Source organism: Canis lupus, chromosome 12 (genome assembly GCF_003254725.2).
Source record: "Canis lupus dingo isolate Sandy chromosome 12, ASM325472v2, whole genome shotgun sequence".
Lineage (NCBI taxonomy): Eukaryota > Metazoa > Chordata > Mammalia > Carnivora > Canidae > Canis > Canis lupus.
The window spans coordinates 70,070,318-70,087,272 of record NC_064254.1 but is presented as its reverse complement, the minus strand read 5'-3'; the positions used below and the strand labels follow the sequence as shown (position 1 = coordinate 70,087,272).

Here is a 16,955-nt window from a genome sequence, read left to right as displayed (position 1 = left end):
TATTTATTTATTCATGAAAGACAGAATGAGAGAGAGAGAGAGAGGCAGAGACAGGCAGAGGGAGAAGCAGGCTCCATGCAGGGAGCCCGACGTGGGACTCGATCCCAGGACCCCAGGGTCACGTCCTGGGCTGAAGGCAGATGCTCAACCACTGAGCCACTCAGGCATCCCCCCAACTATATTCTATGGAACACTTGCAATAAAGTCCAGGATGTGAGCACTTTTTTGAGGGGAAAAAGTGTTCAATAGTCCTGTCAGCTTGGGATTCACTGCACACTCCTGGAACTCATAGCCCTCATTAGCATAGCAAAGACTCAGGGAGATCCTACAGGGAAAAACAAACACCCAAAAACTTCTCTGGATCCAAAGAAGGGTTCCTAAACCAAGCCCCAGAAAAATTAAATAAGTCACGAAAGCCTACTAGAGGGCTAGTGGAGAAGGAAGGCCTAAAACTAAGATCCTTAGGCTTTCTACCTTCCAGAAACGTGAAGCATGTTCCTCACGCCCTACGTGCCTGCGAGATAAGCTTCAGTGAACACAGCCAGCTTCACGAGGAAGTAAACAATAATATGTAAATAGTTTGGCAAATGTATTAATGCTGTGTCCATGGGACCCGTGGTGTCTCTTTGAGAAGCCTGCAATCCCGGCCACGTCTACTCACGCACCACGCAGCAGAGGTGCCAGCCCAGAGAGCCAGCCCAGGGCAGCTGTACCCCCACCTCTCTGTTACCCACACCACAGCACTTCCCAGGTATAGGACCAGAGGAGGGAAAAAGGAGCTTGTGAAATCCGTCTCTGGGACGTTTTGATAACTGTAGCACACTTACCTATCAGCCAGACATTTGGGGCTAAGGGATTGATGGAACACGGATCATTTAAAAATAAGCCCACATTTAAATGAAGAAAAAAAAAATGCACGGAGGTCACTGCAGAAGGCAATGCAGACCATGTATATAATAGAAACCTGATTCTTGGATCCGAGCGCTTGCAAGCACATGCCCGGGCTGCATTCCACAGTGTAGATCACATCACGCACATCTGACCAGGAGACAAGAGGTTCCAAGGGGCGCATATTTTCAGCATGAAAACGAGGAGCCATTAGTTGTTGCAAGCACCAGGCTGGTCAGCGGGCGGGCCTGACACACCTTGGCATTCATTGCTCCCCAAGGCCACACGGTTGCGCCCCGGCGGGGGGGGTGGCACGGGTGGGTGCTGTAGCAGTCACCCCCCTGCATCCCGCTCGGCTGTCCTTGGAAGGAGCCAAGCTAAATAAAGGACCTAGACTCCACCACACTTTTATTATTGGCCGGTGATTCCCCCCACCGGGCAGAGCCTAGATTCGCAAGTGGTCAGACTTGGTGCATTCTCTCTCCTGGTGCTCCCCTCTCTCCTCCCCCACTCACCTCATGGTTTCTTTCTTCCTTTTCTGTGGCAGCTGCATCTCGAAAAGGACTGGTGCACTCGTTAAAAACAAACCCAAACCCAGCAAACTGTCCTCACGGTGATGGTTCATAGCCACTCAGACCCAAAGAAAGAGAGAGAGAGAAAGAAAGAAAGAAAGAAAGAAAGAAAGAAAGAAAGAAAGAAAGAAAGAAAGAGGTAAATAAACCATTTAGTCATAAAGGAACTCAAACCACAATATACACCCACCACAATTCTCTGGCAACATTTCCACACATGAGCATATTCTCTGGGGTTTATGGAACCTCCCAGAGCATCCACTAGGGCATGACTGGGGCAGCACCCTGTGGACGACTCCAGGCTTCGGGGGCTTGCATCTACTCTGCTGGATGCATCAGGAAAATGTAATTTAGGATTTTTTTTTTTTTTTTTTCTGAGCTAAGGCAGTTCCATTATTCTTACATGCTGAGTGTTCGGTGGCCATCCTCCAGCTTTCTGGGTTCCACAGCTGAGCCCCCACCCTGATGCTTTCACACCAAAACTACTAGCCCATCAGCAGGTGGCTGTGTGGATACGCTTGAGGACCACAAGAGGCCTTGGTTCTTTGAGAAAAACAGCAAAGCCAGCATCCAAGGAATAGGATTGTATTTCAGCTTGTATTATTCTGGGGCTGCTCATGGAAGAACCAAAATAATAGGAAAAATCATTTCTGAACCCAGAACGTTGGTATATCTGTTCATCGAGAAGTAAAATCAGGTTAGTAAATAATATTTCCCCTGTTATTAGCCCTCAAAACTGGGCTCAGACTCTATTTAGTCTATAATTAACAAGATGTGATGAATATGTTACGCAGAAAGATTTTGAATATGACCGATGCCCCTGCTTTGTTAGACCGTATTCAATGAGGACAGAGTCGTCCTATAACAGAGAACACACACGCTTGAGCTTAATGCAGATGGACGTAGAGACACACGTTTTTCTTTTTTTCTTTCTTTCTTTTTTTTTTTTTTTTTTTGAGACACACGTTTTTCTATTCCAGCAGTGGGACAATATATTTACATCAAGAATATCCAGAAAATCCTGACTGTACAGGTTGGTTGCTGTCTGTACAGTGCTTCTGTCTATCAGTATGGCACAAGGGGGCTCTGGGAAGTGCCTTGTATGATACCCACTGTCCATGAGGGCGTGACATGAGACTTCAGCGTAGTTGGAGCTCGTTAGTTAGAATATTCTTTATTGTAAGAAATATGGGTTCACTTCTTCCTGGTAATTATTTATGCTAAGTTTATATTTAAAAAAATGCTGCTTCGAGACAGTAAGGTCTCCAGGCTTGAGGTGGGGCAGGGTGATCTTATTTCCATTCCTCTTCTTTCTTTTATCTGGTGGCCTGAATTTGTTTCAATCCACCAAAACCAACATGAAATTGCTTCCTCAAAAAATTCTTGATTTCCTATGATCTGAGGAGCAAAAGGAAGACAGTGTTAGGGGTTCCCAGTAACATGAATAGATATTTTCCCCTTCACTGCTGCACACCAGGATTTCAGGTCAAACCTTAGGAAGGAGACAGGAGGTGTCGAGGGTGAGGAGACAGTTCCCCAGTGATTCTTTTTTTTTCTTCTTTTATCAGACTGTAGCTTTAAATGACTGTCTTCCTGGTCCAAAGCAGGCAGGGCTGCTAAGAATTTCAAATAAGTATACAAATGACTTTATCTGATCCTATAATGGACATATTTTCGGTAAGTGAATGGGGAGAGGTGAGATCCCCATTTCAAAGGAGCCGGCAGTGGGCCCGCAAGGGTTGGCTAGCAGGAACTTTCAGGAAAATAGTCGCAAGTGCACTGCTGGGCTTCGGTGGGTGCCTTGGGGCTGTACTTTGGACTCTTCACTGCCGGTCTAACAGGTGAGGCCCCAGATGCAAATATTTGGTTTGACCCTTTCTTACTGTCAACACTGCAGCCCTTTGCATGATGTAAAGTATAGAATTTATGGCTGTTTGCACAGACATTATCAAAATAATTGTAAATCCCGCTTTCTTGTTATTTCTGAAAGATTACTGGCCTCACCGGTATTTTAGGGAAGGGGTTCGGTGAAGGTAGGTGAGTAGGGGGCTAAAGAATGAGAAGAGTCAACAGTACAAATGGATTCCAGGGCTCTGCCTTGAATTCAGACGCCATGGTAGAGCAAGGAACAGTCACCCAAAGAATCCAAAGTTCACATCAGCACAGGAAAAGGTGATAATTCCTGAACTTAATGGGGTGGACATCAAGGCCAACCTCCTTTCCACACAGACTGTCCCTCCCATCTTTACTTTTTGTTCACGACCACACATTGTGGTTTTTGACCACCTTCCTTGTTGGATTTTGTTGAATCCTATCTCGTGTTCTTTTTTTTTTTTTTCCATCTCGTGTTCTTTTTCAATTTATTTTTATTTTTTTGCTTTTCCGATCTGTGTAAATCTTGCCTCTCCTTATGGTTTTTAAAACATCTTCAGGGTAGACGCATTTGGTGTGAAGGCAGAGGGCAGCAAGTAGAAAGATGATGGGCTGTGGGATCAGGCCGGCTGCTTTCAGATGCTGGTTCTTTTACCCACTGACTGTGAAAGCACAGGCCAGTTCATTAACTTCTCCAAGTCTCTCTTTCTGCATCTCTCAGAGGTGATCTGTCCTGTGTTAGGTATTACAAAAGAGAGTGAATATAAAGACCACAGCCCAGATCTAGTTCCTTCATAATAGTTCTTCCCAAAAAAAAAAAAAAAAAAAAAAAAAAAAGGATCCCTGGGTGGTGCAGCGGTTTAGCGCCTGCCTTTGGCCCAGGGCGCGATCCTGGAGACCTGGGATCGAATCCCACGTCGGGCTCCCGGTGCATGGAGCCTGCTTCTCCCTCTGCCTATGTCTCTGCCTCTCTCTCTGTGTGTGTGACTATCATAAATAAATAAAAATTAAAAAAAAATAGTTCTTCCCTTCCCTTGCACGTCTTTGACCTTCCTTGGCCCCAGCGCTCTATGCTTATACTTAGCACACAAGAGCCATCTAAATGTGCTGGTTAAATGTAGTAAAAATACATGTGCTTTTTGAGAGTGGATGGAAAGATATAGAAATTATCTCATATCAGTTTGCATCAGGGTGGAGAGACTCAGCCCTTACAGAGCTCCACCTGCCTTCCCCTGGATCAGGAGGTTGCTATTTTGTGCTGACCTCTTCTCCAGAGTTGCCTTAGCTCCCCACTTTGCCCGTGTAGGTACAGCCTTAATACTTAGATCTGGAAATGGGTTTGTTGAGAGGCAGTAGCAAGGTGGGGAGTGAAGAAGGAAGATAAAGTAGGGAAATTTGGGCAAAATATCCATGTGAGGCAAAATAGGGAGAGCAAAGCCCTAAAACAAACTAATAAACAAAACAAACACTGAACTAAATACATTTGAAACAACCAAATTCCATTTAAGTAGCGTGATTCTTGCAGCATGGAAACAGTGAGGGCCAAGACTTGGGTAGACATGATCAAGTCTAGTTCATACTTAGGTGTTGAAGTATGTCTGCAAGTGTAGATTCCCCAGGGAATTAGAAAGCTGAGGGATAGGCCAGAAAGTTTAATAAATAAGATTAATCAATTCTACAGTCTATTTGGAAGCCAGCTTAGACTATGCTTCAGGAAAAACACTAGACGAATATTTTGTATATCATTTGACTTTGATGTGTGTAACATTTTGACCTGGCATGTTCTAGAAATCATGGACTGAGATCCTTTAGAAGAGAACATATTTGGGGGATCCCCAGCAGGGTGGGTGGCTCAGCAGTTGAGCATCTGCCTTCGGCCCAGGGAGTGATCTTGGAGTCTCGGGATCCAGTCCCGCATCGGGCTCCCTGCATGGAGCCCGCTTCTCCCTCTGCCTGTGTCTCTGCCTCTCTCGCTGTGTCTCTCATGAATAAATAAATAAAATCTTTAAACAAAATTTAGAAGAGAACATATCAGAATTAATATTTGATTAATGAGTTGGGGAGGTGGGAGGGCTTATTATGCTCCCATCTCTATTCTTGTGCAGCTGAAATTGATTTAAAAAAAATTTCATCCAAAATTTACAATTTCAAAAAATTATTTAAGCTGCAGGTTAGCAAGAGGCTAGAGGTAGAGTTGGAGATCCACACTGGAGGATAGCTATGGGCTTCGCTCCTGACCTTGCCCTCTATTGGGGAATTGGTAGCATTTAAAGGTTGCATTTGTGCCCTGCGTGGCCTGTAGTGTACTCCAGCCTGGGTCTGCAGGGAGGTGGGTCACTGTGCATACAAGTGCAAGCCACAGAAACATTTCTTCCCCCTAGGAAATGGATTCTGATTATGCTACAAAAACAAGTGCCAACATTTGTCTTTCGTGTTTCTCAGTGGTTCTGCAGAGACACAGACTTTGAAAAACAAGTTAAAATTTAATTATGGACTTAACAAACTGTTTTGAATATTTAAAGGCCAGGCATTAAAAATCATGTAGAATCATTAAGAAACCATAGCTGCCTGTCCAGGGTGTACAACGTGCTAAAAAGGGAAAAGGAAAGAAAATAGCTCCAAGTTGTTTTTACAGTGATTTGGGAAATAAAACTAAAAGCAAAAACGTGATGCCCAAGGTTTCTGTTTGTTTTTTCTTCCTGTGTCTCTAACTTCTATCTTAAATCTAACAAATGACTGCCTGAATTTGTCCAGAGGCAGTGACCAAGCGGGGAGTGAGAAGGAAGCGTAGAAACGCTGGCGAGGGATCAGCAAAAGGGAAAACCAAAAGGAAAGTCATGGTGAACACACTGAACTAACAAATTAAAGTAATAAAACTGCATCCAAGTTGACGTGAATACTGAGCAACCTGATGAAATCAAAGTTGCAGGCCTACCTTGGCCTAAGTATGGAAATTAGCTAAGGTGCAAATGATCTGCCGTGCTCTCTGAACGCTAGCTGAAGTCTTCATTTTACATGGGTTTTGGCTCTTGTTTAGTTTAATAAATATTAGTTGAGCACCTGCTGTGTCCCAGCACAGCCAGGAACCGGCCACCCCGTGTAAGCAGCGGAGGAATTACAGCCTAGTCGGGAAGGTGACAAGCCAGCAGGTACTTCGGCTACGGTAGAACAGGGTGTTATAAGATAAAAACATGTAAGAGAAATGATGGTTAATGAAGAACAAAATTCTTATTTAAATCTAATTTAAAAGATATGAGTGACCACAAGGCCAACGCGGGTTCATCAGCTGACCATAGTGGTGAGTTCTGAAGGACCCTGCCCTCCGCAGCTGAGCTAACGATGTGTGAAAGGTTCACTACGTGTAAAACACAGGCGCTAAAAATACATACATCGGATAGGAATTTTGAAGCTCAACCACCACTACCTATGAATTATCATTATTATATTCAGTTATTAGTTATTGAACCAATACTCTTTTCCATATTCACGCAAAACCATGGAAAATAATTAGATCCAAGCAGATCACAGAACACTTTAACTTTAAAAACTGTGGTTTTATGAAATATCTGTTCAGTCTTCCAAAATATCCAGATGTTTGGCTTTTGCAGAAAAAAAAAATATTGCTTGTGCTTTTCTCTTTTCATTCAGATGCTTTGACATTATTATATAGACTCTAATGTTTTTGTTGTCAAGATGTGATTAGAACCTTCTAAATTACCGTCTGTGGCGTCCGGTGTTATTTAGGCCCACATTAGACCTGACATCACGCACTTAATAGTCACTTCAGAGTTTTTACAGAGTTTGTGTCGTATAAAATGCGATGCCAGAGCCTCTATCACAGATGTGTTCAATAAGAAAAAGCTTACGAGAAATTCTCGTCCATATATTAGTCATCTCCCATCAATGTGCTCCCTCCTGATGCAGTTCATCTCCACGTCCTTGGGGCTGTGGAGTTAGAGAGCCTCGGGCAAGGTCATCGCCAGGCCCATTGCGTCGAGGATTAGGCCTTACAGAGGCTCAGCCTCACTAGTCACCTCCCCTCACAGACTATGGACTTGCCTTCAGCTCCCCGGAGCCCCTCCAGGTATGCTGGGGGCTTTCCTGGTACCCACTGCCCACAGGGCCTCCCCCAACACTGTCACCAGCCTCCGGGGCCGGCGCCTGGCGCTCTGTTGTCTCTCTTCCACCCAAGCAACCTTCTCGCTCAGTCTTTAAGTCCAAAGGTTTGTTGTTTAATGTTCTTTCCCGGGTCCTGTAGGAAATACACCCATTTCTCCCAAATCTGTTAACTTGATTTCATTCTCCCAAATTTCTCAGTGATTCGTTTTGTCTGAGAAAAGCTTTTGTAGGCCTTCCTTGGCCCTTTGGTCTGACTCACTGGTGGAATCTCCCTGCCTTTCCTTGCCTCCGTGTAGAGTCTCTTGTGAGCCCACCAGGAATTTCCATAACTTCTATGGACTCCGAGGCTTACAAAAGCAGTTGGGCTTACTTCCTCATTTCAGTGGTCGCTGAACTAGCCCAGCAAAGAACCCAAATTTCGAGTGGCTGCCGTTAGAATGGTTTCTAAACCAGAGTCTGAACGATGCTGTTTGCCCTTCCGAGATCCTCCTATTCTCCATTTTCCCCAAGTGTCTCCCCCTTGGAGATCCGTAGCCCTTCCAAGCCCTTTCCCTTTGCATCTTCCTTCTTTACAGAGTCACGGATCACCAAATTGTCAATCCTCTTAGCGCTTTTATCAGTCATGAGACCTATCCCCAAGGTCACACTAAGACGTTAATAGTGGTTTGGTCGGTTTTTCTGCCAAGGAGTCTTTTAAAAAGCAAATATACACTTTTTTTAAATGGAAAGAGACATGAACATACCTTTAAAGGAAGAGTGAGGTGAACGACCAATACTCTCCTTCTAAGTAGGAGAATTTTGTGCATGGGGCATCTAGATGGAGAGAGCGTGTGAGGGCATTAGTTAGTGCTGTTCCGTACCCAGCAAATATTCCACACCCGCTCTGGTACCTTTTTGTCTTTTTAAAATTTTTTTATTGGTTGTGCCAAATACTCTGTTGGGCCTCCGACAGCACTCTTCATCTGAAAACTCAAGTAATTGCCGTGCCCAAGCAGGGGCACGATCACTCTGTTCAGCTCCTTCTCTTCTCCTAGCACTCCCTGAAGATCTGGTTTTGAGTTCTGTAGACAGAGCCCTTGACCCTGCATTGCACAACTGCCCTGGAGGGAGAGATGTTCTCTCCCCTTCACATAACCTTGTTCTTTTCTGGAGAAACAGCTCTGCAAGATTACACGCACTTGAGGGAGAATAACATTACCGAGGAGACGATATTTAGCTGTTCCCTTAAAATCCAGTGGGCAGTGAACCAAAAGCATTTGGGGAAACAGAAGTAACTCCTTGCGAGCCAGCTAACCAGTGGCCTACATTCTTTTGCTTAATGGTTTTTTATGAGGGCATAGTTCAATTGCCTTAAGACCAATCAGGTTATTAATGGGCTGTTTAGGTTTTTAACGAGATTATTTAGAGACTTGAAAGCTTTCTGAGCTCATTTAATAGATGAGTTCTCTCATGACAGGCAAACTGTAAGGTCAGTGATCACAGAGTGAGGTGCGCCGATCCCTTGATTTATCGAGGTATGGGGGAAATAGTGAACATAAATAAATGTATCTTTAAATATTTTTTAAAAACCTTTTTTTGTGAGTGCTTTATATCATTCATAATACATTACCGGGCAGCAGAGTTAGGTCGTTCGTAGGTAAAAACAGATATATTGGGGTAATCTCGTTTTAAACTGTTAAACAGGGGAGATTAAATAAGGTGAAGGCTTACTGATGAAGGAACACCTTGCCTATAATGCCTAGCTCCTCCAATCCACGCACTGTACGAAGATGGGCTCTCTGAGACGCCGTCTCCCATGTAAACAATATACCCAAGAAAATGTGAAGCTTTTCCCTGAATTCCAACCACCTAGAGAATCTAGTAGTAGTGTATTTTGTTTTTTTTTTTTAGTATTAGTTTAGATAAAGTCGATGGCAGCTCTTTAAAGAGAACATTTATTTTTAGGCCAGAGCACCTGTCTTTTCGCATGATCCTTCAGTGTCACGGCCGTCAGACGTCCCTCCTGGACACAGCGGCAGTGCTCACAGAGCAGGGCTTCGAGGAAGCCAGAGGAACGGGACGCGTGTGGGTGCCCAGGTGGAGTGCCTGTGGCCTGTCCCCTCTGGGGGAGACAAATTGGAGCCTGTTTTCCTCTGGACATCAGAAGAGAGGACCTCCTATGAGAGAAAATGCTGCCTGCTTTGAATTGGCAAGAGAACGTTTTCTTTTATTTATTTTTCTTTCTTTATTTTTTAAAAAAGATTTAGTTATCTATTCATGAGAGACACAGAGGGGCAGAGACACAGGCAGAGGGAGAAGCAGGCTCCATGCAGGGAGCCCCATGCAGGACTCGGTCCCAGGACCCCGGGGTCACACCCTGTGCTAAAGGCAGACGCCCAACCACTGAGCCACCCAGGGGCCCCAAGAGAAAGTTTTAAAGGCCCGATTCCTGCCTGTTTCTCCAGAAGTTTGATAACTAAGGGACCCAAGATGGAAGGAAGGAAAGAAACAGAAGTGTGGGTTTTTTGTTTTTTGTTTTTCTCCCACTGTATCAGCCTGCTTCTGCCTGCAGAGGAAAGCGCACTCCAGCTTTGAAAACCGTCATATCTGTTTTCAGATCCCAGGAGGCCGTGTCACCGCTACCTCACAGCTCCACACGTACCAATCCCGTCCCGGTCTCGGTGGCCCACAGCCCTGGCAGCCGTGCTCTGCGTGACTGTCTGGCTGGACGGGCCTGCCTGAGCCTTCATGCTCTAAATTGCTTGGTATGTGGTCTTGGGTGAGTTGCTTATTCTTCCTAATGGTAAATAGAGTAATAATTCCTCCTCACAAAGCTGGGTACACTGTGTGCCATATAATTTAAGTATTCTAAGTGCTGGCTTCCTTTTCTAAGTTTTGATCCCCTCTCCTGGTCAGTCCAACCCATCGCTCATCTGCATGGTGTCCCTTGTCTACCTCTCTTCACGTTAGGATCTTACCTTTTGGGGCCTCACTGATCAGGAACCTTCTGCGGATCCCTTTCCGTGTAAATTCTTCCCCTTATATTTTCCTTCCTCACCAGCATTTCACCAAGAATTGGTCATGAAGCACTAGTTGTACAGGATTAAAAAGTGTCACATGAAACATAAAAAGGGGAGGGCGTGGTTCCAAGGGCCTCAGTGCCTTGGGGATATGCTGGGTGTGACAAAGGTGCCCGGCTTCCCTAACAGGGCGGCTGTGGTGCAGAGACACCACTCTGCAGACTTAGCCCATCTGCTTACTTTGGAGTACAAAACCTTCTTTATGCAGGTGCCTCATGGGTCTAGAGTTCTGTGGAACATACTTGAAGAACTACTATTCTTCATTTATCCTGCTAGCATTAGGAAGAGCCTTCCATTCTCTGAGGTTTTCATATCCAAAGACCTACTGTTTCCTGACATCAGTTGAAGACGAGCTAATTCTGGTTTCATTTCATTATCCCAAGTAACTCTACTCTAGTTCCTTAATCACAAACCACCACCCTAAGACCGTATCTAACGGCCCTCCCCAAACTAGGAGAATTAAAAAAAAAAAAAAAATCTTCCCTTCTACATCATCTCCATAATGAGCTTCTACTTTCACTATCTTTAAGACAGTAAAGAAGAAAGTAAAGAACAATGCTCAGAGTAGATAACATCAATTTTTCCTATTGCAGGGCACCTGGGTGGCTCAGCAGTTGAGTGTCCGCCTTGGCTCAGGTCGTGACCCCGGGGTCCTGGGGTCGAGTCCCATATGGGGGTCCCTGCAGGGAGCCTACTTCTCCCTCTGCCTGTGTCTCTGCCTCTCTCTGTGTCTCTCATGAATAAATAAATAAAATCTTTAAAAAAAATTTTTATTGCATTTCATAAGTTCCTAGGACACTATATACGCAGTATGTAATTTTAGCTTTTTATTCTTTTGATCACAAGATGGCTCTTTGTTCTAACCAAACCTTCTTTAAAGACACCAAAGACCACGTAGAGCAATATAATAGGAAGTGTGTTTACAGCAGATATTCCATAAGCTTAGAGCAACAAAGGAGAAAGCATAGCACAGTATTTGCTGAAACCACAAGGGGAGGTGTTTGTGGTGTCTAAGACCTCATGTACTTCTAGGCTAGAATAAGAATGCCGATGTTGAGCAGTTTTAACCCCTTCTCTGTGAAGTTTGCTGGTGTTTCCGGATGTGGAGAGTATCTTACACAAGCATTAATTAGCACGCTGGTTGCCTGTCAGGACAAGCCCAGGGGTGGTATTATTTGCATTTTGTCAATCAATGCCTCTTTGGGGTTATAACGACTCAGACCCAAGGAATGACTCAGAAAGCCAGGGGCCCACGTCGTTCTGCCCTGGACTTGGCCCCACAGCACAGCAGCGTGTGACTCCATTGGCCCAGCCTCTCACCTAGCTTTCGGTTTTCCTCTCTTACGGTGTCATAGGTGGAACAGTCGGCAATCCAGAGTCCTCAGCCCAGCTTCTCAGTCTTTTCACCTTTAGTTCTTGCTCAACTGGGGGCCGAGGACAACGGTTCATGAGTCATAGGCCCTACATCCTGGCAAGTAATCATTTTCCCACAGCAAGTGATGATTTATGCTGGGAAGGGGCAAAGAATGTTGAGTGGCTTTTTTTTTTTTTTTTCCATCCAGCCTTTGTGCTAACAGAGGGTTGGCTGGGAATGCTCTGGCTCCACTCGCAAGGCCATCTAAAACACTGTCTTAAGAATATTTTCACTTTCTGAGCGTGGGGTCCTTACACATACGGTATCCACAGAGAACTGGAATGTGATAATCCCATCATATGCGCTGTTAAAAAAAAACAAATACAACTTTGAAATGTTTTCCCTTCGGCACATGAGGACTAGGAAAGCCTCACAGAAGTTGAGAATTGGAGAAGCGCCCAGGCCCGACCCATTTTATAGAGGAGAATGCAGAGACTCGGGGAAGTTGCCTGACTTACCCCTTTCCACAAAACGGCTTAGGGACGGACATATCAGGGCTGCAATTGGCTAGTTTTAAGCTGCTACCTTATCTGACGTTAAGATTACCTGTACCACATCTCCAAGGAAAAGTCTAGGTATAAAGAAAACTGTGACTTGTGCGGTGAGTCACCTCAATTAGTGGCAGAAGAGTCAAGGGGAGAAGCATGATCCCTGGGATCAGATGGGCCTCGGTTTGAATCTTGGCCCTGGACCTGGTGATGGTGGCTAATTTCCCACTTAATTCCCCTGAGTGTGTTTTCTCACCCTTACAGATGAGAATAGGGTTAATAATGTCTCTGTGACGTTTCCTTCTGGATGAACAAGGGGCAATGCACGCAGGGCCCAAGCACAGAGCAGGCCGCCGGACACCCAGGCCCTGCTTCGTGTTTACCCCCCAGCGCTGTGGCCCTTGCCCTCCGTGTCCCCCTTCCAGCGAGCTTTGGGGCGGGCCTGTCAGGCTCGGCAGGGCCCAGTTTGTTTTCTCAAGCCAGGCTGAATTTCTTTTCCTTTGTGATTTGCATTTGAGTTGTCTCATTTCCCTGAAACGCTGTCACAAGCCAGGAGGCTGTTGCAGAACATGATCTGAAACCTCACGGGCCAGGGAAAGTCCCCTCCCGAAGAGGCTCCTACCCCCCCTTGGGCTTCCCACGTCCCTTTCAAATGGCACAGTCAGCCCGTCAGCCAAGTGTCTGGCCAAGACAAGGACCTTCCCCAAGTGTCCTGCGGGCAGTCTGAGGACAGTGGCGAAGGGAGGGCCTGGCCACCTCTGCTCCCAGGGTCTCCACTGTCACGGTGTCTCCAAATTCCTCTGGCTTCCCCCGAAAGGCTTTTGTTGTTGCTTCTCTTGCCTTTGGTCTCTGTGTCACCTTTCTCCTCCCACCAGGGCCAACTCTCAAAACCTCCAATGGAAATTTAGAGGCTTCTGTGGTTCTTAGGGGGTTATTGGATCTCTGCATTTTCTGTGTCCTCACTTCCTTTATAGCTCACAGGGATTTCCTAAGAAGCCTCTTCCTTCTCTGCCCAGTAGTTTGGGCCAGCTCCCCGCCCCCCACCCTGACGGGGGATTGCCACTTAGGGGCAAAGGCCCTCTTCTTCTTTTTTAAACATAGCTCCGGAAATACATGCCTTATGTTCATGCAGGTCTTGCAGTGGAAAAAAAGAATCTCCGGCCATTCTTTATTTTAAGTATTATGTACATATGGTGATAAAACAGAGTGTATTTAATCAGATGGATTTGTCTTTTTACCCCAAGTGTGTGTGTGTGTGTGTGTGTGTGTGTGTGTATTTTCTCCCCAGTGGCCTACTTTCTATTTTGTCACCAATTTTCCCACTTGAGGATATGTTGCAACACAAGTGAATTATCTGCAGTAGTTTAAAAAAAATAGCAATTTATGCCAATATTTTGAAAATACTTTAAATAACAGTAAACATGATACATGAATTTTTTGAAAAGAGAAAATAATGGGCTCTAATCTCGTCCTTTTCATCTAATGACTGATTTCATTTTCAAATATTAACTTTCGTTTTCTTATTCACTTACTATTTATGTGTTATGATTGCTTAGGGTAGGCTTTAAAAATTTGTGCTATAAAAGTGAAACTAGATGTTGCCTCAAATTTATTGCAACAGGTCTGCCCACTTCTCTAACTTTATGTACACTCTCCTCTCAGACCTATAACACACCAAGTTAGGATGAAGATAAGATTCTCCTGTCCTGGGGATTGCTCCCCTGTGAGGCCCTGGAATCAAACTCCATTTTTGGTGCTTCTCTTCCTTTTAAGAATGAAAGAGAAAGATTCCAAAGACACAGGGAAATCTTTATTTTGTTTATTTCACAAATGTCCAGTGAGTATGGAGTATAACTATGTTGATTGGGACAGAGTTTATACCATCACTCTGGCTTGGTGAATATGGGAGTGAAAGTGATGAAGGAAACTCAATTGTTGGTTTGGTAATTCTGCAAGTGGCTCAGGGCCAATCAGAATGGAAAAGTAATCTCTACAGTCATGTTCTGAAACAAGGGAAGAAGTGAATGTGGAAGTGATATAATAAAATGAGAAGGCATGGCAAGTCATGGGCTGATGGTGGGATTGAATTTGAACTTGGAGATGGGTAAAGTAATGGACCCCAAAAATAAGAGAACTAAGTTGACTCAATGACCACAAAATAGTTTAGTGTCTAGGAGCAATAAACTAGTGGCTTTGTTTGTTTGTAAAGAGTAGTTGCCCTGAATTAGCCAGATGGCCTTTCACTAAAAGGAGAGAAATTTATAGCAAACCAAAGTTGTTGTGATTTTGTCTTTTTTTCCAGATTTCTATTTAGTTTTTTTCCTTGTTGGCTTCCATTGAGGTAGGCTACTCCACGAGGTGGCAAAGATGACCACAACACAGATTCCTTCAAGTATTTGATAAAATCTTCTATGTCTATAAAATTTTTCATAAGCACTTAGGAACACAATATAATTCTGCTTATAACTGCATAACATCACAGAACGTCTGAAGTTACATATCTTTACCTGAGAGTTCCATAGGCCTCTGCACTGTGAAGTAATGGACCAAGCCAGCACCCTGACTTTTTGGACAGGATTACTTCCCACACCTAGTAGACACCCTTGTACATATTGGATACATTGAATGAATGAGTCAATCAATGAATCAACCAACCTAGCAATCAATCAAATAGCACTTTTAGGTGATCTCTTGTGCTGCAGTGTTAGGTGTTTTATATATATTGTCCTCATTCATTCTTCTAACATTATTTTGTGGATGAGGAAACTGAAGCTAAACTAGGAATAAAGTGAGCTGAACACCTAGAATTGACAAGCATGGAAAGAAGATCTGACATTCAAGGGGAGGAAGCCTACATGAGCAGGGTATTGGTCTGGGGTGTCAAGGAATGTTGTTGGATTCACTGTTGTGCATCAGCTGGTCCTAGTTCCCAGCCACAGCCATGGGGCCACCACCTTCAAGGCATTCCCAGGCCACTCTGTGTCTCCTGACCCCTGGCTACCACTTGTCAGGACCAAAAAGTACTTACTATATTTTCTTTCTAATAGCCTTTTAAAATAACACTTGGGTCTTTCATATTTTTAGCTTTCACTTTAGAACCTGCAGTCAAACAAAACCTTTTTAAAAAAAAAATGGTTGAGATATATTTGCAATCTAGTTATTGGGATTCATTCACTGGGTATTTAGGAAACCCATCGGTAATTGTATATTCACCATTGGAAAATCCCAATCCCTTGAGGTTTGTCACCTCAAGTTGTTTGTCAGAAAGAATGACACAAGCTATAGGTCAGTAGTTAGAGTGATAGCAAATTGGACAGCCCGTAAGAGTGAATTTCCTCAAGCTGTAAGTACTGGGTGAGCGGAGGAAAGCGCTAGAAAAAATTATCATGGAGTCACAGGGTTAAGTGGAATTGGGAGATCACACTTTTTTTTTTTTTTTTTTTTTTTTGAGAGAGAGAGAACGTGCAAGTCAGTGGGTGGGCGGGGCGGGGGGGGGGAGGCAGAAAAAGAGAGAGTGAGTGAGAGAGAGAGAAAGAGAGAGAATTCCAAGTAGGCTCCACATCCAGCATGGAGCCCAACACAGGGCTTGATCTACAGACTCTGAGATCATGACCTGAGCAGAAATAAAGAGTTCAACACTTAACGGGCTGAGTCCTCCAGGCACCTAGTGAGATCACACATTTTAAGAATTTTTACTCTTTAAAAAAAAAAAAAAAAAAAAAACTTAGAGCCCATGTGAATTGGGTAATACAAAGGCACAAAAAGAACAGAAACAGAGGGAGTTGTCCTACACAGACTCCAAACTGAGAAGAATGAAATAACGGACTCTTCCTTTCAGCAGATTGTCTCATATGAGAAGAATGAGGGACAGCTGATACACAACTTTCAGCAAGAAGACATATAACTTAGGGCACCTGGGTGGCTCAGTCAGTTTAATGGCTGCCTTCAGTCCAGGTTGCGATCCCAGGATTCTGGGATGGAGCTCCACATCAGGCTCCCTGCTCAATGGGGAGTCTACTTCTTCTCCATCGCTTGTGCCCTCTCAAACACTCTCTCTCTCAAATAAAGAAATAAAATCTTTAAAAAAAAAAAAAAAAAGACATATAGTAGGGGCACCTGGGTGGCTCAATGTTTGAGCATCTGCCTTCGGCTCAGGGCATGACCCTGGAGTCCCACATCGGGCTCCCTGCATGGAGCCTGCTTCTCCCTCTGCCTGTGTCTCTGCCTCTCTCTCTCTCATGAATAAATAAAATCTTTCAATTAAAAAAAAAGACATATAGTATATATTCTGGTTAGTTACTAGTGATTTGAATCCATGCAGATGTATCCAATGCTGACATATGTATGCATAATGTGTATTTATATGAATAGTCATAGACTTGAAGCATTTTTTCATATTGCTAAGACTTAGTACTAAGTGCCAATATGAGAAGATATTTTACTTTCTTTCCCATTAATTTTGATCAGCTTAAATCCAGCTACTTTAAGCTCCCCTGTTCTTGCTTTTATGAGAGGCATTACTTTTTTCTCTCTGTGTGTATAT

At 44.2% G+C, this 16,955-nt stretch overlaps 2 long non-coding RNA genes across 2 annotated transcripts; one reads left to right on the top strand and one right to left on the bottom strand.

Annotated features, from left to right (window-relative positions):
* Positions 1–1,533: 1,533 nt before the first annotated feature.
* Positions 1,534–10,566, bottom strand: LOC112658625 (uncharacterized). The gene is made up of 3 exons (XR_004804335.2): positions 10,409–10,566; positions 8,195–8,264; positions 1,534–4,065 (listed from the first exon to the last, which is right to left on the bottom strand). It is a non-coding gene; the product is annotated as an uncharacterized LOC112658625 (long non-coding RNA).
* Positions 9,786–11,277, top strand: LOC118350473 (uncharacterized). Its single transcript, XR_004804336.2, has 3 exons — positions 9,786–9,946; positions 10,048–10,209; positions 11,104–11,277. It is a non-coding gene; the product is annotated as an uncharacterized LOC118350473 (long non-coding RNA).
* The last annotated feature ends 5,678 nt before the right edge of the window (positions 11,278–16,955 follow it).